The sequence below is a fragment of the Lathamus discolor genome, chromosome 3, assembly GCF_037157495.1.
Source record: "Lathamus discolor isolate bLatDis1 chromosome 3, bLatDis1.hap1, whole genome shotgun sequence".
Lineage (NCBI taxonomy): Eukaryota > Metazoa > Chordata > Aves > Psittaciformes > Psittacidae > Lathamus > Lathamus discolor.
In genome coordinates, this window is record NC_088886.1 from 54,530,897 (window position 1) to 54,557,534 (window position 26,638).

The window sequence follows — 26,638 nt, forward strand, 5'->3', positions numbered from 1 at the left end:
TTACATAACAATGTCCATATATGCTATTTTAGTTGGTAAAATCAAGGTAGTATATGCCATACTACTCAAAAGCAAAACTTGCTTCATGCACCAAAATATTTAGCATACTGTGAAAAAAATTCTTTACTAAAAATTCCTTGTTGTATGTTACATTTTCTGTAGTTATGAAACAAATTTGACATATCGGTCCCACTTCCTATGCAAACTTCTGCCAAGAAAGAAGTTTTCTACAGAACTTGCTGTTTGTAAGAATGGAAAATTATAATCCATTCAGAAAAAAACCAAACAAAAAAACCTCACTAAAAAAAACCAAAAAAACCCAGAAACCAAAGAAACCACAAAAAAAAAAAAAAAACAACCCAAAACCTAAAGCCAGACCACAAAAAAGTGGAAGGGGAAAGTATCCCTGACATTTTTTTTGCCTCCCCATATTCTGTACTACAGAAAGAAAAAAATCTCATTTATCTAGTCACATATTTAGGTTACCTGCGAAAAAAAATGTTTCCAGAAAGAAGCAGCCTGAACTAGTTATAAAAACCTTTGAGAACATTCAAGAAAAAAAACAAAATCCAGTTTCATCATCACATAATCACAAAAAGCCTGGGTGTTTAAAGGTTTGAGAACATTACAAGCATTGATTTGATGAGTGAGATTAAACTAGGATGTCAAGAAATAATAACCGTAGCAGGTATCCCCTTACCCTCTACCAAATAAAGATGCAAATCCTTACTACACCTTATTACTTCCTCCAACTGACAGTGGCAGATGTAAGTTTGAGTCTCTGACGGTTGCAATACGTATCACAAAAATTTTTTCTTTTGTTTTTAAACTACTGTTATATGTAAATCAAAAGAAGTTCCTTCCAAAATCAGCACTTGAAGCACTGCAATTTTTCTCTTTGTTGGACACTACTACTGACTATCATGATAAAAGAGCACAGCAAGGACTCCCAGGACATTGATGCTCCTTCTTAACACCTTCAAGGAACCATGACAGAGAGGAAGATTTCAGAGAGCCAAGGGCCTTCTTCATTCCGTATCATCATCCGGCTCTTTCTGCTTAAGTAAATACAGCAGTAAGTGTCAGGCACTTAACTGAAAACAAATTAAAAAACTAAAGAAACCAAACCAAACTCCAAAGCATTTAATGTTGGCTATCTTCTGTTATATATTTCACGAATAAGAAGCCAAAAGTTTAGAACTTATTTTTAATTGAATCTCTAAAAAGAGGACCTTTGAATATTAAATGCCTGAACTCACATATCTTAATGGTAATCCATGTTTTTTATTACCTACTTGTAGCCTGGAACACTTTTTGCTTTGCACTGCTTACTGGCAGCCTGGAGAGCTCCTACACTTAGTAGGGTAAACTTTCCAAGGGCATATTAAAATAACACTTTAGGTAAATTCTCTCAGTCTTAATCCTTTTGCATGAATTAGAATCATAGAATAGCTAGGGTTGTAAAGGACCTCAAGATCATCTAGTTCCAACCCCCCTGCCATGGGCAGGGACACCTCACACTAAACCATCCCACACAAGACTTCATCCAAGCTGGCCTTGAACACTGCCAGGGATGGAGCACTCACAACCCCCCTGGGCAACCCATTCCAGTGCCTCACCACCCTAACAGGAAAGAATTTCCTCCTTATATCCAATCTAAACTTCCCCTGTTTAAGTTTTAACCCGTTACCCCTTGTCCTGTCACTACAGTCACTGACAAAGAGTCCCTCTGCAGCATCCCTATAGGCCCCCTTCAGATACTGGAAGGCTGCTATGAGGTCTCCACGCAGCCTTCTCTTCTCCAGGCTGAACAGCCCCAACTTCCTCAGCCTGTCTTCATACGGGAGGTGCTCCATTCCCCTGATCATCCTCGTGGCCCTCCTCTGGACTTGTTCCAACAGTTCCATGTCCTTTTTATGTTGAGGACACCAGAACTGCACACAATACTCCAGGTGAGGTCTCACAAGAATTCTACATATTCACAGTAATTCACATTATTTTCACCTATACAATCACGATTTCATTCAAAAGGAAGATGAATGGCAATACCTTCTTTAAACTGTGTGCCAAACTTTGATTCTTGGTTAAAAGAAATAAGCAGAGCTTCCCAACTTCTGTGAATTAAAGGGATTTGCAAAAGAATTCCTGCCCTGATGTGAAGTTGTATAGAAATACTTAATTAACAACCTGGAACGTCATTAGAAACTTTAATAGTTGAAGTTGAATGCAAATGCATTTTCCTTCACTTTATCTTAGTTCAGATAAGGAGTCTACCACTGAATTAGAAATAAACTTCTCTTTACCCTTGAGTAAATTAGAAAATAACAAATATTTAAAACTGGTGCTGAAGGAATCCATCAGGTCCAATCACAAACAAAAAAAAAAAAATGCTCAAAGCAATCAAAAGTCATAGAAAAAAAAATTTGCATTAAAAGGGTGTGGTATAACCATAGTACCTACAGTTACTTTGAGCCTGCGACTTCAACTATGTAAAAAAATAAAACCACATAAACAACCTTCATCCTTCCAGAAGAATTCACAAGACACTTGCAATTGCATACAAAATAAACAGAAATCTAGATAATGCCTTGGAAACTGCTTGTTATCCAACGAGTTTCACTCAGAAACTATGTACCTGTAAAGTTTAAGATTCTGTTACCAATAACCTGTGCTCTTAGGACTCTAGGTTTTCATATTAGACTCTTTTAGATTAAACGGGGTCTATATTAGGATCCTCATCTTACATTATACTATTTACTATGCTTGCTAGTCTCTAAAATATGGATTTAATCAACCTAAATGCATTTGTGCACACAGCACCAGTCACATATAATCTGACAATTCAAATAACTAAAATTGTCCACTAATGGATCACTTTTCTTTCTAAAAGAAGCACTCCCTAGTAATGCAAAATGGACGTTGAAAGCTGAATATGAAGATTAGACTTGATATGAAAATTCTCCCTGGATGTGTAATTTAAGATACTCAAGATATTTATTTAAATGTCTTGCATACGGTTTTACTAGAGAAATTTCTTACCTTAGGTCTATTATGTGCAGCATATAAACACCTGATTTTCAAAGGTCCCAAAGAAGTGAAAAAAATCCACACAATTTTTTTCTTAAGATTTGCTGTGTAATGTAACTTTTCTGTGATACAGAAAACGCATCTTCTCCTCAATAAACTTCCTTCAGAAATTGTCTAGTTGTTACAATTCTGAGTTGGGGAAATAACTTGACATACCTTATAGTTACCTCAAAAGTGCACCTTCAACAGTTGTCCTTTAGACTTTTCCTTATTACAATAGTTGTTTGAAGTGACATCTGAGATACTTATTTGTAGTAAGAGAAACCAAGCATTTGTGTCAAGTAGCACCATATTCCATAAGCTGTCTCATTAAGAGCTTTAAGTCTAGCTGAATACTGGTATGTGTGATTCAAGGTGACAGAGCACAGTGCTTAGCAGGGAAAGGAAATACATCTTAAAAAAATAGCAAAAGTCCAATTCTAAACTATGAAAACACAATCTCATGGAGTTGAATGGAAAAAGCCTATGCTTAAAGTTAGGTTTCTGAGCTCAAATCTCTCATTTAATCAGTCAACAACAAAAGAACACCTGCATGCAAGCATTTTAACCTGGCAAAGTATAAATACTGTGTTTTTTCTTTGGATATAATCTGTTGTTTTCACAGTATTAATTACAGTCAGTGAAAAAAAATAGATAAAGTTATGGAATACAGTGTTGGGGTATCATCTTTGATTTTACTCAATTCCCTCCAAAATGCCTTATGGATGGACTATTTAGTATTCACTGCCATGCTCCTCTAATCTTCAAAAATGTACAGAAAAGGAAAAGCATTAGCTCTACAATAAGGCTTATTTTGGCTTATCTTGTCAGTTTTAGTAGACAAGCTGTTGGGCTTTCTGCGGGGTGTGTGTGCGTGTGTGTGTAAGGATAATTCCTGTAGTTAACTGTAAATTAAAAAGCTGAAGTAGGAATTTAGTGTCTAATGTAGCTAAGAATCTGTGAAACAAAGTCACTTTTCTCTTTTCAAGGTCAGCACTAAGGTGACATGCAGTCTGTATCACACAGCTGTATCATAGTCAGCATGCCAGACAATGAACAGTAATTCAACAAGCACAGACTTAAGGTACAGCTCAAACATGGAATTAAACATGCTTGTCCTCCTGACTACTGCACTCAGCCATTGCTGCTCCCAAGGAAAACAACTGCCCCCAGCCACACACAGAAACTTCCTCTTTTTCCTCCTCCTCCAACCTTTCCCCTTGCAGTATAACCTAAAAACCAAAGCAACTCGTAAGTATGGCAGGCAAGACTGAGTTTTTGTCATTGCAATGTGGAGTTGCTGAAATGCCCTTAACAGCTCGGTGAGATAAATAGCACTGCTCTGGTTTTACACTAGTAGTGATGGGGATCTAACTTCCCTTTTGTTGTTTAACTGATTTTAACAAGAGGAGTTGGGAAGGGGGAGGGAAGGGTTTCCATCTACTTTCTGAAAAGCTGTCTTTGGAGGGAAAAATACTATCTTCAACAAGAAGGCAGAAAATTAAAGGCTTTTCCTCAAGTTTCCTTTCATTTCTTATCTTCCTAAAATACATATATACAGTTTGTTCCAGGAAATGTCTGAAATGCCTTCTGGTAGCTTTTAAATAAACATGAAAATCTCCTTTTGAGTTCCAAGAGTTTCCAATAATGATGGGAGGAAAGTTCTTGGAGCATAACAGATGTAAGCAAACGTCAGAATTCACTCTCAGTAATTAAAATGCATTATCGTTACTTTTGGACTTTTAGTCTGCCATCACATAACTGAATTAGACTTGAGCAAAGCTCTAATGCGCTTTCACAGCGATCTTTTCCTGTACACTAAAACCAACAGACCTCAGCTCCATTTCTCAGCTAGGAGCTAATGTTTCTCTGCACGTTACTGTTGCAGTTTCATTTGTCAGTAAAGCCTTATTTACTTGCTTCCGGTTTTTAATAATGGGAAACAGGATCTCCTCAAACTGTAGGAGAGGCTCTTTTAACTTCTGTCTAGACTTCTCAAGACAAAATATTGATGAGCCCTTTAATGTTTGTGCAGAGACACAAACTGAGCAAAAACCCCACATTATGTAAAACAGTTTAAGACTCCTTATCACACATGCACACAAAAAAAAAATTGTTTAAATCACTTGGGCTCACATCTTGTTAGCCACGAAAGTAAGGTTTTCTTTCATAGTTGGATACTTTCTTCATCTGTCACACTGATTAATTAACAGCTCACAGTATGAGCCCTGAGCTTAAATAGCCTACTAAAATGAGGAGGAGAGATCAATGTTAATATTCCATAAAAAGCTGAAGAGGAAAAATGCTTTCTTTAGTATGAAGGGATATGTCTTCTAATAAAAAAAAAAAAAAAACCAACTAACTTCTGTTTGGTTACATTTCACAAGGAGATGAAAGCATACAGCCTGCAAAGGAAGATTGCAGCAGAGGATTAGGACATGAGTTAGAGACTTTAAATGTTTTAAATTAAGCTGCTGGCTGGAAACAAAAAGCACTTGAACAGCAGCAAAGTATTTCCATTGCCATTAAAAAAAGCTAGTTTATCAACACACAATAAACCAGACTATAAACACAGTACCATTCCTGTACAGATATATGGGGAAAAGGCATGCAATTACTTGAAACAGAGAGTTGCTAAAACCTTAAACCTAAACCTGGTTTTAGCCAAAACATTTGTGGCCCATTCTGCCCCCCACCCCACCCCTCCAAACACACCTTTCCCAGACTGTTACAGTCCAGCAAATATTTCAAGAGTTTGACTTTCAACAGCTACGAGCTCTCCCCCTTTTTCAAGCCCCTCCAGTACTGCTGAGTGGACGAAAATTACAGATGCAAGAAAAGCTGACAAATGAGTGCAAGGCCCCTCCTCTCCAATGCCTCGACAGTCAGAGCTCCTGCCAAAACATGCCTGAAAGCTAGCGAGGAGACAAAGACACAAAGATTCCATTTTCTCAGGGAAAATACATTCCATGTAGAAACTACCGGGGAAAAGAACAGCACACTGGCACGTGTTGGTTCAAAAATGGAGCAGGAATGAATGTTTTCAACAAAAAACAAAAAAAAATAATCATATTTGATTATTCAGTAAGCTCAAACACTGTTTAACACAGCTCTTTTTAAACTGCTAAGTGCCACAGGGGGTGGGAGGGGGAAAGTTCCCATAAAGCTGGAAAAAGATTTCCAGTCATGGAGAACCTTTAGGTCAACACTGTCCAAGCAAGGAGTTCACGGCTGTTGCTCTAAATCATCTCCTGATAACACTGTAGTATACACGCAACGAAAACAAAGCAAATCCAGCTTTTTTAGCTCAAATCCATTTCAGTGTGTTTACTATTAAAAGATTCTTCCCCCCAGGGTGTCATTAATACAGTTTCAATGAGTTTAAAACCCTGGCACCTAAGCACTTCCAAGTTTGCAAGCTTTTCATAGCAAGTGTTCTACTTTTGGTTTGTTACGCTATCATGACTGGCATTCATCACTTAGCTGGAGCAGGACTGCGTGTGAGCAGGGAGATCAGCAACAAGATGAACACAGCTCAGCAGAGCAGAAGCAAGACCATAATTTCTCTGGGACTAGTCAGGAAGTTACAAGAAGTGGAACTGATGGTGGGAAGATTTGGAATGATTCAAGTTTCTCACCAACTTAAAAATAAAAAGGATATTGACAACAGCAGCATATGAGATTAAAAGCTATCAATTACTTCAAGTGTGATTACAGTCCATTAAGGCTCAGTGGCTAAAGTAGCTACTGCTAAAAACAACACGAGCTCCCACTTGACTAGGAATTTGGGCAGGAGAGGTGTAACATGGAGGCTTAGTCATAAAACACTCCCAGCTCTGATAATTGCTGCTCATCAACATGTAACATTATTACAAGCTCTTCACTTATAATGACCCTTTTTTCTTCAATGTGAGGCTGCTTCTACATATCTGGTGGCAGACCCACCATCCAAATTCAGTCAAAGTTTTCCAGCCTTTCAGCAGAAATACTAAAAAAGCATAAATAGAACATAAAAAACGTTGCATAGTACAAACACAAAAAAAATGTGATTGACAGGGTTGGGACTAAGGATAAAATACAGCTTCTGAGAGCTCTCTACAACAGGACTTCCAGGGGTTCCCTGCCCTGCAGAGAACACTGCAGGCAGTGAGCCCAGCTGTCTACCATCTCCTCATCCTCCCATCACCCAGCCACACACTGTGGCACCTTCTCTTACCCAGCCAGATGCAGGCTGTGATCATGTAGGCTGGTTATCACCCTGGCCCCACATGCTGCTTCACACTCCTGAAGACTCCTCTGATGATAAGCTTAAGAAAGTGCTGGTGATCCTTTGACTAACTAATAAAACCATTTCAGGAGATCAGCACTGGCCATAATACAGGAATTAAGATAATCAACAATATATGAAAAAAGAAAGACTTCTGAAATACAATCTCCTTATGACATCTGAGGTTAATCTCTTTTTGTACTTCCCCCCCCCCCCCCCCCCCCCCCATTAGATTCCTTCACATCCTTTGGTTGAACCCATTATCTTCCACTTGTTAAGTCTATGCATATTTTCCATGTCTCCATAGCCAGACTGTATCCAAATGCTTTTGGGTTTGTTTTGTATTGTTTGGTTGGTCGGTTTGTTTTGCTTTCTTTTTAAATGCATTCTACCATCCAACTACCACTCAAGCCCCTTCCTCATCTCATGTTCTTGCTGTCACAAAATACTCTCATCTACTCTGAGAAAATGCCACCTCTTCATGCACAGATATATGCATTTGGTCTCCATTCTCAACCAGACCAAGCCACCATCAGGTTTTTGTTTCATTACAACAACAGGATCCTAAATTCTGGCTCACAACAGAGATGTGGATAAAGTCTGCATCTACCGGTTTGATCCTCTGATACTTTCCCCCCTCCTCCCTTCAAATTCTTATGAAATGGAACCCAAAATCATCCTGTACTCCCATCGAAAGTAGAACCACTGCACTGTAGCACAGAGATCAAGTGATTTGATTGACCAATTTTCCAGAAATATTGTAAGTGGAGACTTAATTTTAGGGTCAAACTCTAGAAGGATTACTCATAACAGAGCTGTATTTTAAAAAAGGAGGAAAACAAAATAAAAGGGCTGCAGTTATTGACTAGGTGAGAGACACAGAACAGAAAAAAAAAATCAGGATTTATGAATAAAGTTACAAACATGCTTTCTTTTATAGAGTTGGTAAACTCATTCTTCAGACTGCCATTACAAACAAACCTTCTGAGAAAACTCAAGTCATACCAGACTATAGAAACACTGCAGCAGCTGAAAAATATCATTGCTTGATTTCACATACTTAATGGCCTGTTCCCTCACTCAGCTAACACTTTCTATCTGAATGGTTTTAAAGACTATTTGAATATCAAATAGTAAAATTATTTTAACCTATAAAAAGTACTGAAAATGCAATCCTGCATCTTTGCCTAGTTTGTGTTGTTACAACCTAGCTCATTTTAATGACCGCATGTCCAGGCAATATGTGGCATAGAGTTTGAAAAGGAAGGAGACTTATGGTTTAGTTGGCACTGGTACAGCATAGGTCTTTAGCATAAAATTTATTAGCATTAATGGGCATTATGTAATTAAAGCACTGTACTTTAATTCCCTGAGGGGTGGCAGGGTTGGGTTTTGTTTTTCCACATCCTATAAAATAGGCTAATAAATGCGAGATTTGTCAAAGCTATTAGAAAAATTCCAACTTGCACTTTCCTCCATTAATCATAATGGAGAAGGTGTAGCTAAACCAAGATAGATCCAAAACTCTCAAAATGTCTTCCGTGGAACTACTGAAGTTTGATACTACAGAGCAGTCTTTTTAAGCATATGCTGTGCCATTACAGTATTTTTCAGACCACAAACTCTTAAAAAAGTCATCATTAGACTACTGAAAAGCATAAAATTGAAATTCTTTTTAGATTTAATATATACCATATTTACTTGATACTAGACTTATTTAGATGAGACCAATCTAATACAGTCACCTCAACAAGAAACTGAAATATTTGTTACTTGAGCCCTGGCTTTTTCAACCCTGAATGCCAAGAAATTAGAAGGCTTTGGGAATCCCATGTAACCCACTACACTTCAGGGAGAGGGGGTAATAGTTTATGTAGTTCCTTGGGTACTTTTGAACATTGCAGATTAAGGCTGGAACAGTTTTCAGAGCTGAATTTTGCAGATTTTAATCAGGATTGGTGCATGGTACCAGTAAAGATCAGAATATTACTGAGATCTGTGTTTGAATATTTAAGTGAGGTTATTTTTCTTTAAGACAGAAATTGATTTACAACTATATTGTGGAAGAAGATCAATGCACACAGGTTTAATATTTGAGCTTTCAGAAAAGGATTTTATCAACACTAATCTGCAACACTGAAAAATAAGCTTAGACCTCGTTATCTGGTAATTTTTTGTTTGTTTCATATGTCTGAATAATCTCACAAGAGCAGCAAACCAGAACAGCATGAGACAAGTATTACAGGCCTATGTATTTATAATGTTTAAATTATTGAAAAACATAAGGCTTATTCACAGCATTGTGTCTCAATTTAATATGCTAAATAATCTCATTTCACTCAGAGCTAACTTAAAACAAATTTTACCAAAAGAGAAAAAACAAATCCCGCAAAGAAAAGAATTCATACAAATAGTATTAAACCACTCAGACATTTATAGTGACACTAGCAATTTTTCCTTGGGTAATGTCAAGACCAATTATCGGCTGATCTATTGAGCTTACCCTAAACTATCACACACAATCATTTATTTCTTTGTCTTCCAGACTAATCACCACAGAGCTGCAGACCAGCAAAGGAAGTGAATTGAGGACAATTTGACCAACATCGTCTGTGTCAGCTCCCCAGAGGTTGATGAAACATGTTATCAGGTCTCCAAGGTACATCCCAGAGATTACTTGGTTGTGCCATACAATTAGTAAATGATTAAAACAAGCTGTTTTCTTAATTACATTAAGATACTTGCAACAGTGAGAACTATTATCTTCTACAGAAGAATGAACCTTCCAATATTATGTTGTTTATTAGCACCGCATTAACAATGTGCCACCTCAGCCAAATGGTCAGGCAGCACTGTGGTCTCAGGTACAAGAAAAAGATCATTATGAAACTCCACCTGCCTCATTTGTGCAAATCAAGTAAGTACGTACTTGATACAAATCACTGATTGAACAGGAATACTTGAATGCTAGTTTTCATCTCGGGCTTTGTGTTTTTTGTGCCAAACCCGTAAGCCTTCTTCAGAGGAATGAACAGAACAGTGTAGAGACTGGATTAAACGGATGAGTTTTTAAACGATGAAACTTTGTTTTCTTTTGACAACAAAAGGACCCCAGGTAAATGATGCCTTCTAATATAGCACAAGAAAATCTCAATTATAGCAATCATTATTCTAGGCACTATGTGCCATTTTATATTCCCAGCAGGATGTTTTTCATCTCATCAAGAGTTTCCAAGGCTGTTTAGTGTCTCTGTATATGCAAAATATATTTGAGCCCCACCCTCGCCTCCAAAGATCTGCTAATTAAAAAGCCTAGTCAAGTGGTCAGACAGACTGGAACTTGGGGATTATAGGTAAAAGGGATGAAATGAAGGCTTGGAAACTGTAATTTCTCTTTCTGTGGTAGCAGTAGAAACAGCTGTTATAGACCAGGCAAATTAAAGATGTGGCTGACTAAGCCAGCAGTCTGGAAACAAGACGTTGCAAAACCATAACAGCAAGTCATCTGCACCCCACTTTTAAGAAGCCAGAAGTGCTGGCCTTTTATTTTTCTCTCTCTCTTCCTGTTATTCTTATCTGTCACAAATATGCTCCAGCTGGTATACTTCCAAGCCTTTGCTCACCAGTTTTAATTTCCCACCCCATCTTAGGGAGTTCTTAGTAATTCCTAGGACTGCAAACAAGTGCTCCATAGTAGGAGTCATCAGCAAAGGACATTTCTAAAAGAAGAGCAGGTGAAATAACAGTTGTAGTTCTACTCTTTATTTTTTTTCCATGAGTGTTGCTCATCAAACATGTAAAAACAATCTGTCTAAGAAGGAGCAAAACGGCTCCTGGTAAACCCAGGACACCATACCAAACAAGATTGACCAATCCTTGAAAGTAGTTTCTTCTGTCCTGTAAAATCAGCATCTAGATACAGGACATTTAAAAACCAGACAGACTGCCACCACATTTTTCAGATACACTGAGTGTCCTGTAATTTACTATCTTCAGAATAAAGCTTCTCTTCGGTTTCTAATCTGTTTACCCTGATTCTTCTAAAAATAAGTTAAAAAAAAAAAATCATTGTGCCATGAACTAATGAGGCTGCATATTGTTTTCCATATCAAAAAGTGATGAAGGATCTATGAAGTATTGAAAACAGTTACCTAAAAAAAAAAAAAAAAACCACTCCAAAACAACCCTTTGTTTCCTCAACAGCAGGTATAGACTTCCTACTAGAAGGAGAACCAGCATTAGTAGCCATATTTAAACAGCTTTTAGTCAGTGCTGCAGTCCTACAATTCGTCTCAATTTATATTAACACAAGCCTGTGGGCTATTTTTGATCTCTGTTAAAACATCATTAATGGATATCACCCAGTCTATTTCCCCTACGTTTAGTTGCACTCAGAACAACTCATAATTTCAGATTTGTGGTATATAAATTTTCTTAAGTGTTGCCATTTCAGCCATATTGAAACACTGCATCTGATTTCAGGTCTTTGCTAGCAATTATTCATTAAATACATCTCAAATTTTTGAGATCCATACCATAAATCATTAACAGACAAAGCTAATACAGGCAAAATAAGCGCCCTAGTTTTAATCAGAAATTTATTTCAGATTGCCTGGGGCATTTATCCAATACCTTTACTTGCAACAAATCAATTGCCAGTTTGCATTTTCATACAAGTCTAAGAATGAGAGAGCAACAAAAGAATTCTAAAGGTTAAAACCCATAATCAGTACCGTCTCCCCCACTGCCCCTCTGTCAGAGTGGGTATTTGAGGAGATTCTTTACATTTCCTCCCACACTCTTTCTCTGCTTCATAAGCAGAAGCCAGCTGCTGGTTCTTTCAAGTCTAGCGGTTAGTTGACATTTACCATTAGTTTATGGTTTGCATTCTATCTTAGCAAGGAAAAAAGCTAGAAATCTTCACTCTTTAAAAGTAATTAACTCTTTATATTTCTAATTCTTTCCAAACTGGAGGATCCTGCAGCCAAGGTTTTTTTGGTGGGACATAAGGAAGGGATAAAAAGACACTCACTGTGCTGGTGTACAGCATTAAGACTGACAAATCCTGGCTTTAAGGTTACTATTCTTTCCCCTGGAAAATACCACATTGCAACTCTTGACCAGCAGTGCTAATTTTGTTATTTATTTCCTTTTCAATCTCAGTCTCTGAAAGTGCTGTGCCGAGTGATTACATCTCTGACTTTGCAAACTGGACAGCATTGTTTAGCAACTGCCATAAAAAGAAAAAGGCCCACATACACACCTATGATATAGTGATTTGAAGGAAGAGATGGGAGAAATGAGGTAAAGGTCTAGAAGGTCTAGAAAACACTTTACTTTTCTATCTTGACTTTTACTTTTTTTTTTCCCCTATCAAATCCAGCTCTAACCTATATAAAGTAATATATTAAGTCCTGCAGACAAGCCTTGCCTTACACACTCATGGAAAAAACTGCTCCTATAGTTCAACTCCCCCCTCCAGACACACACAGAGCTATGTTACAGCTCTAACATCCAACTTAGTTTGCAGATAAGCACACTGACACAGGTCTGTAATATATTTTCTTCTAAAATTTACCTTGAAAATAAATTCAATTATGAATTTTACGTATATGATATTTTGATACCAAAGTAAAGAGAGACATGACCACTATTTTAACAATAAAATACAATTTCTAAAACAATTTTCAGATTAATAGACATTTTTAACTCAATGAAGAAAATATTTAGAGATTTTTCTCCTTTAGGGCAAGCTCATACATGAAGTAATCAGGAAAACAAGCGCTCTGACAAAGAAAATTCCTCCCCAAATTAGGAAGTCAAAAAAGCCATGCCTGTAGTTGTTAACAGCCCACTATAGCCCTCAGTAAAACTAAGCTCAGAAGTAGATCAGCTGGTAATACTGTGTTTGTTTAACAGACTTTCACAGAGTAGAAATCCATAGTACATAGCCTTTTATCTGATGATATGTACTAAACAAAGAGCTTTAAAAGAGATAACGTTAACAAGATTGCTATAGATATAGAAAGGGACATAGAATGTACAATTACTGGATGGCTCCAAAGTTTATCTAATGTGTTTAGGAGTCACAGAAGAAAGCCATCCAATAGCTCAGTACACAGCATGCCAGAAAATACCATACTGTGTTTCTGTAGGTCTAGGTCAGGACGTTTGAAGACTTCCATGACTTAATATGATTTTTATCTCCTAAGTCAAGGCTTTCATGAGTGATAATCGTAACGGTAGTTACAGTAGTCATACTGGCTCTCAATGTCTGCAGGAACTCAGCAGTGCAGCTGTTCATTGCACACATGTTAGAGAGTTCTAAACACTGTAAAATCAGGTCAAAATAAAACAAACAAGGGACCAAAATTAAGAATTTCAGACAGGCAACAGAGATAAAATGTAGGAACCACCTTTTCCCCAGGTCAGCAAGCTGAAAGCAGTAAGAGAAAAAGCAGTTTGCAGCAATCCACACACAATAGGTCTTGAGCATTACTTCCTTTTATTGTGTATTGCACTTATGGGGCACTAGATTTTTCTAAACACTATCTAAAGCATAGTTTCAAGTCCAGCCAACAAATATCTGAATGTCACAGCAGCCTTTCAAGAGAAAGTTACAGCTCTGAGTTTTTTGAAAGACAGGATGAAATATTTCAAAGAGATCAAATATACCCCAATGCTATCTCCTCTTGTTTCCTTTAATTAAGGGAGGAACAACTTATCTGGATGGCAGAACACAACTAAAAATTCTCTTTTCCAAAGAATAAACGAGAAAAGCACCAATCATTTAACAAGGTGGAAACCCATCTGGAGGTGGACAGAAATGTGCGTTTCTTTTTGTAAAATAATGATTCAGAAACACCTGAAAACACATTAAGTGATGAACATTAAATATTAATTACTAAAAAATGAGGTGCATCCTATGGAAGCATGATCCAGGCATCACCTTTCTTTCCCCACTGATTGAAGCTTTAAAGCAAACCAAACATACCTGTGTTCAAGTACATACAAAAATAATCTGCAGTATTTTACCATTCATGCTGACCTTATTGAAAGACACCTTCCAAATTTCAGTTAGTGTGTACTTCAAAAGAGCTGCTGTGATAATCAACAGTAAATTTAAGCTAACGTTTTGCATGGTTTTATATCTGAATCTTTCATTCATACATCAGACATTATTTTTCACTCTTCCACAAAGAGTCACTTCAGCTTCATGACCAGGATTTTCCCCTGCTCACACTTTTACTCGTTAGTTTTGTATTTTAAGGCAGTCCTTGCTTTTTTAACATTAGTTTTGGGGGGGGTTCCTAGTTTATTGTAGTAAAAAAAAAATGAAATATTAAGTAAATATACAAGTGCGCAGACAGCAAGATGCTTCTTCGCAAGACTCAGTGGAATAAACGCAAGAGGTTTTCATTGCTTCAAACAGAATTCTTCACCCACAGCTACAGTGCTTTTCTCTCTGTACATGTATATGATGATTTCACATCACTGTTAAAGGAACACTATCATTATAGTTTTCTTTACTAGACAACACGAATGTTGAATCTATGCATTACTGATACAGGCTAAAGAGAAAAAAGATTTTGAATTTTATTTTTTTTTTTCATTCTCTGTTAAAGAGAGGTATGGCTAAATTATTTTCATTTTCTTTTGGGGAGAGGAGACCATAGTAAAGGAATGAGGAGGAGAAGAGCTAGGCAGCATGATCACTTTCCAGATAGATAGCACTCTGATCTGTAAGACTTTCACACAGCGTATCGGAAACCCAGGTTTCCAGGCCCCTCTCCAACAACAACAGAGCTCTGACATTCCAGAAGCACACCAAAAACACCAGGCTGTCAACCATTCCAGGGCAGCAAGGGGTCTTTTTGCTTCTCTTCACATAAAAGGCCTTCCCAGAAAAAAGTCCAGCAAAAAATATTTCTTCAAAACATCTTATGTTTTCCCCACAGGGGTAAAAAAAATGATTAAATTTTCAACCAAAAAAGCTACAGTTTTCTATACATCTGCAATTGCATGGAAAAACTATCAGAAAAAAAAATTACAAAGTTCTAGGAATACCTTTAATCATATTACAAGGTTAATGCATTAATTTGTTAAATTAACACAGTTGGACTTTTAGATCAAACAGGAGAGAGAAGATTGTGATCCAACAAAAGCATATTATAAAAGCCCTGCTGTTCAAAACGGGCCAAGTATTTTCCTATGCTTCAACTCTAACAAAGGGGGTTTTCCTTCAAACAGTTATTAGGTGGTTTACCTTTGATTTTGTTACCTTTTTTCCCCCTTTTTAACGGTAACATTTCATACTGTGTTATTAAATACATTTTGTTCTTTTTCCTGTGAACAGCAATTTTCTTAGGACAGTTTATTGGTATCAGTAATAGTTGTGGTAGGATTTCTTTCTCTCAAGTTTGTTTTTTACAGAAGACCACAAACCTCAGAAGATCACTGTGTGGAAGTAACACACTGGGCCAACCTATCATGTCAATAGTATACAAAGAACAGCCCAGTTTGATATTTTTTCTACTCTGAAAGAGTCTCATGTCAGGTAGCGGAAGCTAACTCACTCATCTCTTTACTGATGAATGGTTATCTTTCTTCTTCAGCATCTTCCTTTTTAAAAGCAATTTACATGTAAAGATTCTGAAGAGATACCTGCTGCTGCCTAAGGGCCACATTAGATGCAGTCATTCCATCAAAATGTGGGCAAAGGGGCACTTGTTACGAGGTCCCCAGACCTGTCCTTTTTCACATACCCAAGTAAACTCAACTATAATTGATGCAGTATGCAGAAAACTGAAAAGGGCTAGTTGAGTTTAAAACCCATACAGTTGCAGCTTCATTTAGGAAATGCTTCCAGGCATGCTTGAGCATTTAGTAATAAACCTAGACAACAAAGCTAAGCGAGCGTTCAAACCTACATGCCCTACTCCTAAACCCATGTTAGCCCCTCCAGTCTTTCTCCAACCAAGCAGGATTCCAGGAATCCACGAACTGTCATCTTCATATTTTTATCCTGAAGGCAGAGCTTGATTTGTAATCTTGATTACAAATTCCTATTGCAATAATACATCAGCATCATCACCTGGAATTAAGATCAAGGCCCTGTTTTGCTACACCTTGTGAAAATACACAAACAAAAAACTCAATCAAGCAAAATCCCCTCAAAACAAACAAAACACCTTTTTTAGGCTAAACAGATAAGGAAATTAGAAACAGCCACACAGTTTGGGGACAGAACAAAAATTCATAGACTTTCCTCTTCTTCCACGGATATCAGTTATAGCTAGTAGTCAAGAAGGATTCTTCCCTTGATTAACTGCTCACTAGGGCACTGAGAATTATTTACGTGATTTGTAGTTATGATTTAAAACAAGACAATCCACAATCAGGATATCTGTGGCATTTAATGGAACAAATACATGTGAAAGGAATTCAGGATCAGCCCCTACCCAGTCATGAATATGTTCAAGAAATTTTAGTTCATGCAATTTCAACCAGGGTAGAAGACACCCTAAAATACCCCCAGAACTGTACGCAATGGTTACTACTCAATTACCTGTCTATTCTGTGTGAAATATGTGCACACCATCCTAGCATCTCCGAATGCCCTTAACTATATCGTCAGTTAATACTTGAGCTTTTTGGTTTCTTTTCCACTGATTACATTAAAAGTTCTCTGAGTACAGAAAAGGAGCAGATGCAACATTACTTTTAAGACTCTAATTCCTTCTTTGATTCAGTCTTTGAGGTAGTATCAGCAATCATATTGCAGTTAAGAGATCAGTACCCAGTCCATCACCATGAAGTATATATTTTCTGATACTGAAGGCAGAAGTTAAGCTGATAAAAACCAAAAATAACCAAAAAAAAAAAAACCCAGAATACTGCTTCCATGCTATTCAAGCTAATAGTTTCAAAGCTGTTAATAACATCAACAAGCATATGACCATTTCTGAAATATTCAAAATAAACTTAATTTCAAAGTTCCTTCCATTCTGAAAAATCGTGCAGTAGGCATGCCCTGTCCCTTGAGCATTACAAAGAACATTAAGGTCAAGTGAGTCAAATATGCTGCAAACTTTTCTAGCATTTCTCCTAATTTTCCTACCAGAACATGTTGCAACTGAAGGTTACGGATTTAGTATTAAAACAGACTATTTTTTCAAAGTTTGTGACCCATCACAGTTATTAGCAATTTGGTTTGTGAGCACCTGTTACAACACCACTAAGCTCTTCTATAGACTCTAACTAGTCTTAGAAATACTTCCACTAACTTGAAGGATACTCTAGCATAGGTGATGAAGCACTACATAAACTCTAACTTTCTGTGGGTTTCAAAAACCAGGGGGAAGAATTCTAACCTTCCAGGCTAAGCTTTTGTGAAAAGGGTACTAAGAAAGAAGTCATTATTTTTCACAAGTCATAAGTAAACCTGTAAATATTTTACAAGTAGATAGTGCCCTTCAGTGCTGCTTTCAGCAACTTACATAAATTCTACATTTATAATAGAAGCGTATCTCAACATTTTAATCTTACATGGAAAGACATGATGGAAATTAAAGAAACAAAAGTTTACCCCAAATTCATACTTGTAGATTGCACATCTGTGTAAATAGTACACAGCAAGCCATGAGCTACTTGCACAGACACACAGGTCTGTAAAACACTGGATTTGGGAGGTTTAGAATGAAGTCAGAGGCCTCTTGGTATTTGAACTACTGTGTTGGGTTTTCTTTCTTCAACAGCGTGCACACCATAGGTTGGTTTAATCACTGTGACCAGCCATAGCAAGAAATTCAGTCACGCTAAGCCAAACAATAATGATTCCATTCAGGCAGCAAGGGAAAAAAAAAAAAAAACCCAACACAGAAGGAACCTGAAAAACAAGAATTCTCATTTCTGTTTGCATGATTCCTGTTGCAACATCAAGCAGAAAGACATACAAAAGTGAGGTATTAGTACGTTGGCAGGGCAGTGAAAAGAGTAACTAGCAATAAGTATTGGAAGAGGAAATGAACTGAAGACTTTTTTTCAATACTTGGACCTCAAGACTCAGAATTTTGATACATAAGACACTTCCAAATAACAGTAAGAAAGAAAGTTTTCTCTACAAAAAAAAAAAAAAAAAAAGCTAGAAGTGGTGCAGTTCCTTGACATACTTGAAGGTTATATCTGTTACATTTGCTGTTAGAAGCTGAGAAAACTTAAACTTATGAAATTTGTAACTTGCAGGCACTATTTCTGGTTTAAGTCTTGGACCATCTGACAATAAGCTTAATTTAGAGCTACTAAACACTTCTGCCCACTCTATCCCCTTCCAAAACTAAAAACCATTGACTGTAGTAGCTGTGCATAGTGGTTTAAGTCAACTCTTATCCCTTTCTGGATATTGGTGAAGAAAAGCAACCGACAACTGCTTTCGTTTGGCCAATGCATCTTTTTGCATTTTGTTTACAGTCTTCTTCCAAGAGGTAGCTAGCACATGACAGAAACCAGGTAAAGACTTTTCAATTAATGACTTTTGCTGAGATACTGCTTAATTAATGCAGTAGCTCTATTTTTCTTTGCTTCTCTTTACCTTCAGTAGAAAGTAGATCCATGTCATTTTTTAGCAGACAAATAGGTATGATTTGTTTTAAAGTGAGAAAAAGAACATACATACATGCAGCAGTCACCATACTTAGTCCTTAGGGCTTATTCAATAAAGACAACTTTTTTGAAGCCCCCTAATTATCCCTTTTGCAACCATTACTATTGTAGCTAACTTTGTAAGCACTCCATGAATTTTTTAATGAGTCCAGCAACTTAGCTAAAATTCAAAACAGCTAGCATTTATGTGGTATAGCACCAGACATATATAGAATGAACCAGTGGAAATAAAAAAATGCCCAAGTGCAATTTACGAACAGTACATTCCTCTGTTTGCATTCTATCAGTATAAAGAAATAATGCAACTATTATGACAGTCTCCTGCTAGAAATGGAAATGCACTTTAAACAAGTTTAATTTACATGGCATTTTTTTCTCCTCTTTTGAAATGCATGCTTAAAGAAAGCTTTACAATTAACATATTGTGCACATTTTGCAAGGTCTTCAAAAATCAGGAACTGTTTCTGGAAAGACTCACTCCAATTTGGCAAACAATTACAGCATACATTACACTAAGGTGCATTAAAAGTTTGGCTTCAGCGAGGGCATGGAAACATGTGCTTACCCACAGCTAAGCTCAATAAGCAAAATAAATTAAGTTGTAATTTAAAATGGGGTTAAAAGAGAAAAAAGTAGAAAAAGGGAAGGAACAACAGATCTAAAACACAGAGAATGTTACAGCAATCAAATGGAAACAAATGAGATATTATAATGCAGTCACAGGACTATGTGTAACTCTGTTACAGCTAAACACCAATAGCTTCTGGTGAAATTAGTTCTGTGGGCTACTTTAGTAAAAGTATAAAGAAGCATATTCAAAAGCCAACAAGCACAAAGAAAACATAGTCATGACTATTCACAATAGTGAATTCTGTACCGAATGTGTGAACAGGACATGAGTTAGGCAAAATACAAGCTGCCTCCCTTTGCCTGGGATCTTTGTAGTGACACAAGCTAAGCAATCTAAACAGAAAATGTCTGTCTGTGCTAGGAGGAGGGGAAGAAATAAACCACCACAAAAACAAAAACTGCTTTCCTCATGGAAGAATGGTAACTTTGGACAACATTTGGCACCACAAGTTCAAAGGGCTATTTCATCTGCATTGTAAGTACAGACCCAGAGATTTTAAAGTATTCCTGTCTCTGTGCTATTGCTTTTTGTGCCATTAATGGCATTTAAATTATAGACCTGATGCAGCCACGTAGTCAAAACACCCCATCCCCCGATGAGACACTATCATAATGTCAGTGTGTCTGTTTAACTGTTGTTTCATATACTGTACTTCTCATCAATCACCCTTTTTCTCTGCCAAAGAATAGATACAAGAGACAAGTCTATCTTTAGACTTCACTGAAATTTCTTAGTCAGCTGCCATACACTTCATTCATTACATAGCCAAGACTCCTATTTAGACCAGCAAAATTTTTTGAGGAACAAGTAGTACAGAGCCAGATGATCATTAAGAATTTAAAATAAAAACATAGGACACAGTTAGGGAGTCAGATAGAAATCAAGTGCTTTACAACAAACTAATATCTAAACTAGATCACGCAGGATTTCTTTGTTTCTTTGGGTTTTGTTTTGTGGGGGTTTTTTTTTGTCTTTTGTTTGGGGCTTTGGTTATTTTTTGAAATAATTTTTTCTTTCCACTTTCAGTAAAATATATCCAGATGTCCTGTAACACTGTTTTCCAGAAGCAGATATATATTGACCTGCATAATAAGTAGTTATTCACAATAACAAATATCGATTAAACAACAATTTTTACATTGACAGCATCTGGAAAAAAATAATTCCAATTTGTAAACAATTGTGTGACAAAGTCTGAGGCATTCCTTTTTCCAAATTATTCTCACAATGATATTAATCTGGTCGTATGAAGTCACTAACAGAGCTAGGTACTCAATTCAGACTTTTGGTCTCCATTTATAAACTTTTCTCCATCTCAAAAGACCATAAAAAGCTGTTTCAAAATTACAGAACTTTTTTTAGAGGATGGTCTGCTCCTGTAAGTTCTTCTGTTGCTTACAGCTCTCAAACAGCCATATCCACTTAGATGAAAGTATTTATCTAATGATGAATTTTCAGGATTCCATAATTACCTATTTTCTGCAATGCAAATTACATGCAGTTAATCAGTTTGAATACTCAAACCCTCAAGTTACTGTTTCAAAGTGCTCACACTAAGAAAAAAACTAACATTATTAAACTACAGTCAGCCCGTTTTATTGGGTATTTTATTTGTGATGCCATATGCAAAATGTGAGTGGTTTTTTTTTTTTTTTGCTTATTCAAGGCATAATCTCAACTCAGAAGAGCTAAATATCAGGAATCCAGGAAGTTTTTCAAGCGTATTTAAACTTGCCAGGGCAAATCAATATAAGTAACAGTTCAAGTAACCTTTTAAAATTGTTTCCACCACACAAAGGGCAGCTCAGGTGGAGGAGGGAGGGACATGAGCCTATAATTTTCTTTTGAAATGCTAAAATAATTTTACTATTTACCTAAAGGAAACCAGTATCTTTTAAGAGTGACCTAGCTTCATCTCTTTTATTTCCCACCCTCCAGTGTAATGTCTTTTATTTCCCTCGTGCACTCCATATTATGCCGTCCAAATCTACAGTGATTTGGCATTAGATAGCAGAGTATGTAAGCCAAACAAAACTTTCCCCAGCTATTCACCCACCCCTTCTCACAGGCAAACTACTGCAACAAATACTCACTACAGCACAGGCACTGGAAAAAGTCATGCACACATATGAAGTTCAAAAATACTGGGTGGTTTTGTGTGCTTGCTTGTTTCCAAGTGCCCATAGTCAAAAAGATACAATTATTCTTCCTGACCTTTAGAACAGAAAGGTCTGAGCATCCTTTGGATAGACAAGTTTTTCCTCAAACAGCTGATAAAACCACATAGAAGCAGATTTAGTCTTGAGCTGTCTGAAATATTTTTATCAACAGAAGTGCCTCTGAAGCAGTTCTGTCAAGACACATCAATATATACTCAAAATGACTGAAATCAGAGATACTCCTGCATTAAGTGAGGTCAGAAGAGAACTCAGCACCTCACCTAGCCCAATGTCCTACTCAAACCAGAGCAAAACCTGGCATTACCCTGTGCTAGGTGTCTTGTCCCATCAGTTTTTATATATCAACAAGAATGGAGAAACCAGCTTCTGCTGATATGTCAGTGAAAATCTGAGGCAAAACCTTAAACATTTATTAACCCTACATACAGGTTTACATCATCAGCCAATGACTAAAGTGGAAGAACATCTAAGTATTAACTATAGCCTTTAACTGTTCTTTATGAATTATCATCTCCTTTGTAAAGGGAAAAAGCTGCAATATGTCACATACTACCCCCATGGTAACTCTTGGTAAATGCCCTCAATTTAGTTTAGACCAGTACGTAAGGGTGTATTAAATGACTTACCAACTATCACTGAATCTAGCCATGGATGACCATTTGAAGATACTTTCAGGTATTGCATCGTTTTAATCTAGCCACATTCATTAATGCCTTAGTAATATTTATCTCTTTTAAATTGTCATCCACTAGAACTGCCTCAAAGGTTCTTCAGAAGTTCATGCAGCCAGCCTGGACTGGATTCATTCCAAGTACTGATGGCTTGTTCTGACAATTAGATCTGAAAAATCCTACTGGAACTGAAGTACTTCACCTTACCTAAATTCAACTCTAAACACCAGCATACAAATACCCATTTGCCTTGATTGAGAGCAAAGTACCTGCCCCTGGAATAACTCAATATTTATAAGCGAATATGACAACACCCTTACCCCCAAAATAGTTATTAAAAGAGACTAGATTTGAGGAATTAAGAACTTGTGATCTTCCACACAGAGTTTGCCTCCTTTAGTTGGTTCAATAAAGATTTTGATCTCTGGCCTTTAAGGGTAAAAATACTAAAGTATTCTTTTCAGACACCTGCTTGAATAGATGTGGGTTTATGTGAAAGCTTTAATTCATGCTTGAACACTACCTGGCTGTAATTTGTGTTTCAGGTATAAGGGTAAAGAGCTTACTGGGGAAATACTAGAATACATTCCCTTTTATTCAAACCTGCTTATATTTAGTCACATTCAGTGACCAAATTTTTAATTTCCTGATAAAAATCCTTTGTGCTCATTTGTTTTAAGTATTTCAGACCCGTTTGTCTGTTTTCCCTAAATTAATCCCTCACCTTGTTCCATTTTTCGAATTGTGTGCAGGGGTAGCACAACCACCTATAATACCCAATTTGTATATTAAAAAATCCAGCCATATATTTCTTTACATAATCAAGTAGCAAACACCAGTATTCAGAGACAAGAGATGTGATGGGACTGAAGGGAACAATAACATAGAAGCTATGTGTCCATGCTGGGCTTTTCACTGCTTATCATCACCCATGTAAAGGACTATAAAGAAACTTGTAGCAGGGATACTGTACATATGTAACTTTTTAATATTATTGTAAATTTAATTATATGAAAATAAAAGAAAAGGTAAAATTTAAGCTACCACAGTAGAGAGCAGAAAGTTTTCATATCAGTTTAATTATTACTTCTATAATCAAATATCTGCCATAGACACTCTCTGGAGTTAACATGAATTAACTTAACCTGTGACCTATTTTGCTGAGCTCATCCAGACACCTCTTTTCAAGATGCAAAATTTTTAATGAAATTAATTACACATTTTTAATCATGTGCCTGGCAGATAGAGCGGTTTGGTTTTTTTTCATTATTATTTGAAAGAAATATTGAGGGCCATACTTCGGGAGCAGAGAAATCAAAACCAACCCCAAACAACTTCCAAAACCAATAACATTTATGCCTGCATAGTGGTCCTGAGAAAAATCCCTCTATTGCTTGGCCTAGGACAAGCTTTCTAATTCCCTCCCCCCCAGACATCAGAAAACCAGGAAACAATGTGAATACAGTATGATGAAAAAGACAAATCTAAACAGAATTACACCTCAAGTGAATATCCACGTCAAGTTTAACAAGAAATTATGTAAGTAGCTCACTACGTTATCTTCAGCTTATAATTACCAATTTGTCAGAAGTCAAAGACACGTAACCCCTTACAATGCAATCTACATTGCCACAGATCACAACAGAAGAATAGCTCCCGAGGTTATTATTTCCTTTTTTAACTTCTTGCAGTGTACTTCTGCAACATATTTTTGTGTTCTCTATCATTAAAGTTCAGCTGGAAGCACGCTTCTGTTGACAACTAGTATTCCCCCATAAACTATTCTTCCCCGTGAAGTGAAGATGTAGGACAGTACTGCAAGCGGCAGAACAAGAAGCAGGGAAGGTGAAAGGAAGAAACACACAGTAACACTACCAGACTTATATGAGGCAGCATCCATCTTAGTCATAACAGCTCTTCAACTGCACTTCATCGTAAGCTATTGCACACCACACCTCTTACAAGAATAGGCATGTTTTCCATGCTTCTGCATTTGTTTTACATACACAACATTTGTTCTCCTTCATTTTCTCAAATTAACCACTGAAAAATCAAATGCAAGAGAAGATAAATACTATAGTACACTTTTACAATTAATTTTCCCAAGTATCCCCAAAGGCAATTAGAGAGAGCTAGATTATTTTCAGTTACTTTATCTTCTGAATATTAAGCAAAAAACAATATCAACAAGAAGTTTCTAAAGCAGCCTAACAAGATACTTAAGCAGGTGAACATGGATAAGGAAGTTCAAAACACAGTTAACTACTTCCAAAGTCAATTATAAGTAAAATCTCTTCTTAAAACGTTCCCTCTGAAAAGGAATACACACACACACTCTTTAAGACAGACTCTAGCTGGCATACTCAGAGCAGAAAAAACTGCTTCGCACATTTTGAAGTTTGACTTTGTAGATAAGCAAGGCTTAAAACTCCCATACAGTGAAGGTCAATCATAACCTTCATTTTGATAATGTTATCAAACCCTTTTTTTTTTTTTTTAACACAGAAAAGAAACTGCCTTGAAGGTAACACATTGCTCGCATTAATAATTCTCCACATTAACATTTTAAAACAAGAAATCTCTCAGAGCTGTTTCCCATCATTTTAACCATATAAAAGAACTTGTAACATACAAGACTTCTGTTTCTGTCTGGCCCATTCGACCACTTGCTGGCAAAGAAATAAATAAACTCTACAATTTAATACATAATGAATATTATTTTTTTTTGTCTTCTCAGGTTTACTTTCAGTGTGGCTTAACTAAAAGTAAATTTTTTTAGAATGCAAATTATTCTCAGACCCTGAAATTCATATGCTAACATTTTCAGTTATCAAAGTCACATGCACAAATACTGGGTTCATACACTAGATTTCCAGAATTAGCAGCCGAAGATAAATCTTTTGATAATGGAAACAGACTTTGTGGCTCTGGCTTACCTGCTAAACCTCTTCCTGGAGAGTTATCAAGCTGGAGAAGACATATCCTGTGTACAGACTTCCTGGCTGTGCTGTGTTACACATCACTCAGGATTTGTCACTTCAGTAGAAGGAGCAATATCATTAGGCCTAGAAAGAAAGCAGAGCATCCAGCAAATGATATATCAACCTTTTAGTTAAAAATAAGAGGAGTCAACTAAAACCCACAATCATGACATATATTTCCTTATGAGGCGGAGGGCAGAAAATAAGAAGCCCTAAAGGCAGATTAAGGCAACCAAAAGACAAAAGTCACAGAAATAATAAATGTTGAAGTTATCTTCCAAGGGTCTATACCAAAAACATCCAAAGATTTATAGCTAAGGCAGCTATGTGATATCTTTTTATATATAGATTGCTTAAAAAACTATGGATGTAAAAGGACTCTCAGAAGTTCACAGGTTGAAAAGAATGCTCCGCAATCAGGTGGGGGAATGGCTAGAGTCACAGGCCTGGAACAGCATCCTTGAAACTTTGGATTTAATGTCGCTGCCAGTACAACAATGTGACCAAGAACTGTCTCTTGGCAGTGAAAATACTCCTATCTGACAAGGTCACACTCATTTTTGTTGCCTCCCTCTCATATGTAGTAGCTTACCACCCAAGGTATGGAAGACCAGGATTTAAATTCCAACTTTACCAATGGGATTTGGAATACAACCCTCCCCCCTATTTGTGACCAGATATCCTAATTGAGAGATGTTCTTAAACGTCTCCTCGATAAACTTTCACAATTTGCAAAGAACAATTAAATATTCAAATGGAAATAGAGAATATGCTCAGCCACAGCTTGTTAATTGAAATACCAACTTCCCTTGTCTTTAGGATTTGCTCCAATGGCTGCTCATAGAAGCAGAAAGCACAGGGGAAGAAAACCACATGCTTCTTCAGCCTGTTGTGCAAGACATGCTGAAATAAGGCCAGCTTGGCCTTTGGCAAGCATTTGGTTGCTAGGGGCTTTGGGCACTTCCACAGTGAGATAAGCACTGAATAAAATCTTTTGAAGACTCGCATTTTTGATGTAGTTACTATGTGATACTTAAGCACCTAAGTCAGCTGTGCAACACATTTAAGCGAAACAATGCAGCTTGATCTCATTTACACTAGGCTATTTTTGTAATGATTGGTTTAAATGAGTACTAAAAATTATTTGCATATTGAAAGGGCGATTGTAAAATTTGTTCTAT

At 36.8% G+C, this 26,638-nt stretch overlaps 1 long non-coding RNA gene across 1 annotated transcript in view; it reads left to right on the top strand.

Annotated features, from left to right (window-relative positions):
* LOC136012265 (uncharacterized) overlaps positions 1 to 26,638 on the top strand; it is a 62,283-nt gene that overhangs the window by 20,440 nt on the left and 15,205 nt on the right. The window contains exon 2 of the long non-coding RNA XR_010611648.1: positions 9,879 to 9,992. This is a non-coding gene — a long non-coding RNA (uncharacterized LOC136012265). The remainder of the gene's footprint in view (positions 1 to 9,878; positions 9,993 to 26,638) is intronic.